General features: G+C 47.3%; 1 non-coding gene across 1 annotated transcript; it reads left to right on the top strand.

Moving 5' to 3' along the window:
* The first annotated feature begins 4,686 nt into the window (after window positions 1-4,686).
* On the top strand, window positions 4,687-4,793 carry LOC120268054. The gene has a single exon (XR_005538724.1). It is a non-coding gene; the product is annotated as a small nucleolar RNA R71 (small nucleolar RNA).
* The last annotated feature ends 563 nt before the right edge of the window (window positions 4,794-5,356 follow it).

Genomic DNA, 5,356 nt, shown 5'->3' with positions numbered 1-5,356 from the left:
GAATCCTTTCTGAGTGAACAAGTCTAAAAACAAGAAAAATAAAATAAAATGCAAGAAAGTAAAGGAGAAGTCAAGTGTCGGTGCTGCTCTCAGGCTCCTGTGCTGCTGCTGCTGGAGACGCACATGGTGGGTCCACCGGTGCTGGAGGGCCTGAGGAGTCCTCGGCCGCAATACAAATGATGAGGCGACGTCTTGCTCTAAAATCTGCTGTAACATATCGAAACGCGCCATGAACTCTGTGTACTGAGTAGCCTGCGTAGCCCTAATCTCAGCAACCTCAGCTCGGACCACCCCTATAGCATTCTCTAGCCTCTCAAAGCGATCATTGGCTCGAGATGGTGAAAACATACGCACTGGGGGGTGGCTCCTTTGCCACTGGAGGTGCCTCGGTCTCCATCGTTGCTAGCTGAGGCTCGAGAGCAGGATGAGATACTCCGACTTCATCACCCTCATCCTCGGCTATCTCTGGAGCTGGTAGTACTAAAGCAAAAACCCCTGTCCAAACCCTGCGGACCATGCCCATCAACCGCATCGTCTCTAGACTCAGGGGAGCAGGTGCACTCGTCTTCTCGGCCCCGCGAATCGAATCCAAGAGACCCATGCCCAGCACTAATCTCGTAATGTAGGGGCCCGAGAAGATCGCTCCCAGTCTAGCATAGTGTCCCTGATGTCTGATGTACTCTACCAGGATGTGCCTTAAGTGAATCGGTACGCGCTGTACCATCGAGTACAAGTACAGTAGCTCCTGACGGCTCAGGACACCAGTGCTATCACCACGGCCATTCACCGACCTACTCATAATGGCATGCAAGTATCTATATACAGGCCGGGAAAGGCACGTGGCCTTGGACACCCCCGGCTCATACTGACCTTGACCACATAACACTCTGTAAGCTCTCTGCGGCGTCAAGGTTCCAGGGTAATCAGTCGGTAACTACGCATATTCCTCTGTATCTGTGAATGCCTCCTCGTACAAGCCAAGTAGTACTGAAAACTGCGTAATGCTCAAGCTATGGTGGTGTCCAAATACTCTGAACTGAATGGTGTCCACACTGTCGAAGCTCGCATACGATCTTCCAAACTCGAATGATGATAGCACCTCCAGTGCAAACTCTCGGATGGATGGCTCTCTAATCGTCAGCAACTGCCGCCAACCACCTTCTGAAATAAGATCCTCGATCTCATCAGTAAACTCATCTCCCTGCTGCAGATCTCACAATATAGTCGTGTCTAAGAATCGAGTCTGCCCAAAACGGAGCCTCGACAGGCGCTCATAGCGAAACTGATGCTCTGGAATTGCAAACCGCATGCCCTCAGGCTCAGGAGATGACTCACGTGGTCTCTTATCAGCTTGCTTCTTTGACCTAGGTGCCATAATCTGCAAGATTTAAACGAAATTGATCAAACAAGTTGATAAACCAATGCTGCAGAAATCAAAACGGTCGTGTGGAATTTCCGCACGCCCGTGTGGATCCACTGGGTGTGAGAACCGCAAGGCCACGCTTCAACAATCCAAAAATACAACTTAATAGTACTTCTAACTTCGTTCTAAACATAAATCGTCTTTCCAATTAAAGAAACGAAGCATTATTAACCAGGTTAATCGATAGAAACCATGAATTGGCAAGGAAGATGATAAAAAAACTTACCGACGCGATGGAGTAAGAAAATGAAGAACCGGTCAGAAAACTTCACTAAAATCCCACCAAATTAGCACTCTGAACTCGGAGAATACTGTGAGAGTGTTTTCAGGCGAATAGAAGTCGTGAAGAGGGAGAGGAACTATCCTCTTTTAAACAGAACTTACGACTTTTGGCGTTCTGTGCATCCACACGGGCGTGCGGAAATTCCCCATGCCCGTGCGCCTCACTTCAAAAGCACTACAGGGGCGTGCGCACGCCCCTGTGCTCTTTCGGTAAAACGCTCCTTTGACTCTGACCGCTCTCGCACGGGTGTGCGGAAAATATCGACGCCCGTGCCCCCGATCCACAGGGGCAGCCACACGCCCCCTGTGGCTTCCCTGGAAATCTGAGAAAAATACTAAGTGTTTCACACGCCCGTGCGAAAATTCCCCACGGGCGTGGACATTCACATGCCAAACTCACAGGGGCAGCTGCACGCCCCTGTGACTTCTCGGGATGGAGAGAACTCCTCTGCAGAGTTTCACACGGGCGTGCGGAAATTACCCACGCCCGTGCGTGGTTCACAAGGTCGCTCACAGGGGCGAGTCCACGCCCCTGTGTGCTCTCGGGAAAATCTGCCCAACTCTGCAGAAATTCATACGCCCGTGCAGAAATTACCCACGGGCGTGTGACAGTCGCATGGTCGTTCACAGGGGTAGCTGCACGCCCCTGTGCCTTCTTTGGATGAGCTTGCAGTGCAACCCCCACGGGCGTGTGAAAATTCCACACGCCCGTGTGTTTTCTCTGGATGACTTAGAAAAATCTGCAGGCTCTGTAGAAAATTTCTGAACATGTTTACACACTCAAAGCCTGCCCTATTATGCAAATTTTACCAGTGAAAAATATGAAATAGAGCTCAAACGACCAAACTTTCGCCAATTCCTCATAAAACACACGATGAATTTTAAAAATCCACAACAAAATCACAACACAAGCATCTAAAAATTACGACACCAACACTTAACAATTTATTCATGCAAACAAACCAAACTAAAAGATAAGAAAACAGTAAACACTTGGGTTGCCTCCCAAGAAGCGCTTGTTTAACGTCACTTAGCTTGAAGTATCTTGTCTTACCTCACGGGGATTCATAAATGAAAGTCGCCCTCTTACCCATGGCTTGGAAACATAATGTGCAAAGTCTCTTGAGGGTAGAGTGTGTATTATCGGGCTTCGGACCACCTATCAATGGTTCATCCAACTTTTTTGGCTCATGTACGTCTCCAACAGCCTTAGAGCGTTTCCGGTGGCGTCTTCTAGCCCTCTTCATTCTCTGGAGCACCTTCTTCAAGATCCCCGTGGTAGATGATACTTCATCCATCGACCCAAGCATCATTACATCTTCATGTCCCTCCTCTTGGTCGAACAAACCGTCATACGGATCCAGATTGAACATTTCCTGCATGTATTCATCAACAAGCTCATCAGTAGTGTCTAGAAAGTATAAAGTGTCATCAAAATCAAGAGAATGCCGCATGGCTTCAGCAAGGCGGTATGTGAGCTTGTCATCTCCAACTCTCAGTGTGAGTTCTCCGCCGTCCATGTCAATCAATGCTTTGGAAGTCCACAAAAACGGTCTCCCAAGTATCAAGGGTACATCTGCATCCTCATCGATGTCTAGCACTACAAAGTCAATCGGAAAAATGTACTTGTCCACCTTGACAAGCACGTCTTCAATGATACCTCTCGGATGTCGCACCGTTCGGTCCGCCAATTGTAAAGTCATCCGAGTAGGCCTAGGCTCTCCCAAGCCTAGCTTTTGGAAGAAAGTGTATGGCATGACATTGATACTTACCCCTAAATCCGCCAGTGCCATTTTCTCACCTAAGTTGCCGATGTTACACGGAATGATGAAGCTTCCCGGGTCCTTCTTCTTGTTCGACATGTTTTTTACAGCACCGCCGAGCATGAAGCATCTAGCACCACTGAAGCACTCTCCTCCAACTTCCTCTTTTAGTGAACAAGTCTTTCAGGAACTTCGCATACTTAGGCATTTGAGCTAATGCCTCTACAAAAGGAATGTTGATGTGGAGTTGCTTGAATAAACTCAGGAACTTCATATACTGTTTCCCCTTGGTCATTCTTCAATCTAGAGGGATAAGGGATTCTTGGCTTGAAAGATGGGGATGCCACCTCTTTCTCTTTCTTTGCTCCCTCCTCAACCTCTACAACCTCGGGTGCGTGTTCTTTAGGCTTCTCACTCAGAAGCCTCCCTTCAACCTCACGACCACTTCTCAAAGTGATCGCCTTCACATGTTCTCTAGGGTTGGTTTCCATATTGCTTGGTAAACTTCCATGTGGCCTTTCGGAGAGAGACTTCGCAATTTGCCCCACCTAATTTTCAAGGTTGTGCAAAGAGGCGGTGTGGTTGTGAAGTGTAGCCTCGACTGATTCAAACCGTGTATTTGTAGATTGAACAAATCTAGCCAAGTGCTTCTCTAAATCCGTCATTCGGGTTTCCAAGCCTGAAATTCTATTTTTCACTTGAGGGGCTTGTTGTTGTTGTTGGAAACCCGGTGGCCCCATGGCCTTTTGTGGTCCTTGATTACTCCATGAAAAGTTGGGATGATTCTTCCAACCTGAATTGTAAGTATTGCTATATGGATTCCCTTGAGGTCTCATGCCATTACCTACAAAGTCAACGTTTTCCACTGAAGAAACATCACCAATAACGATCGGGCAATCTGAGGTAGCATGTCCTCTACTACAACCGGTGCAATTGGTCATGGCCGTAACTCTATTCGAAGCTATGAGATCTAGCTTCTTACTAAGACTCTTTACTTGCGCCGCCAATGAGGTTACCGCATCAATTTCATGGAGACCGGCCACCTTTTTCTTCTCCCTAGCATTCCATTGGTAGCTATTTAACCCCATTTCCTCAATTAATTGACGAGCCTCATCGGGAGTTTTGCTACCTAAGGTACCTCCTGCTGCCGCATCCAAGAGTTGCCTTGTACTCAGGTTCAAACCATTGTAAAAGGTTTGAACAATCATCCACTTCGGGAATCCGTGTTGCGGACACTTTCTCAGGAGCTCCTTGAACCTTTCCAATGTCTCGAATAGAGACTCCAATTCCAACTGAACAAAGGACGAGATCTCATTCCTAAGCTTTGATGATTTTTGGGGAGGAAAATAATGGGCTAGAAAAGCTTCTACCATCTCCTCCCATGTAGTGATTGATGCGCTAGGTAATGAGTGTAGCCACAGCTTCACTCTCCCCTTCAAGGAAAATGGGAAGGCTCTCAATTTGATGGCATCATCCATCACCCCATTTATCTTCAGCATATCGCACACCTCAAGAAAGCTCTCTATGTGACTGTTTGGATCCTCATCGGGCAAACCGTTGAATTGTGCGGACTGCTGCAGCATATGGATAAATGCCAGCTTTAGCTCAAAGTTCTGAGCTGTAATCGGGGGACGCACAATACTCGATTGTGTCCCCAACACTGAAGGTCTGGTATAGTCGGATAGTGTTCGTTGTGGCTCATTCTGTTCTGCCATGTTTTCAGATTCCTCTCCTTCTAAATCAGCTGAATTATGCAGTTCTTGCACAGGTTCTTTCCCTTTTCTTCTAAGTGTATGTTCAAACTCAGGGTCTCCTTAAATCAATATTGATGGATTCCCTCGGGTCATAACTTGGAGCTGCACCAAAAAGAAAGAAAAAGAAAATCAGA

The sequence above is a fragment of the Dioscorea cayenensis genome, chromosome 8, assembly GCF_009730915.1.
Source record: "Dioscorea cayenensis subsp. rotundata cultivar TDr96_F1 chromosome 8, TDr96_F1_v2_PseudoChromosome.rev07_lg8_w22 25.fasta, whole genome shotgun sequence".
In the NCBI taxonomy this organism is placed as follows: domain Eukaryota; kingdom Viridiplantae; phylum Streptophyta; class Magnoliopsida; order Dioscoreales; family Dioscoreaceae; genus Dioscorea; species Dioscorea cayenensis.
The sequence above is the reverse complement of the archived record's forward strand: the minus strand, read 5'-3'. Positions and strand labels throughout refer to the sequence as shown.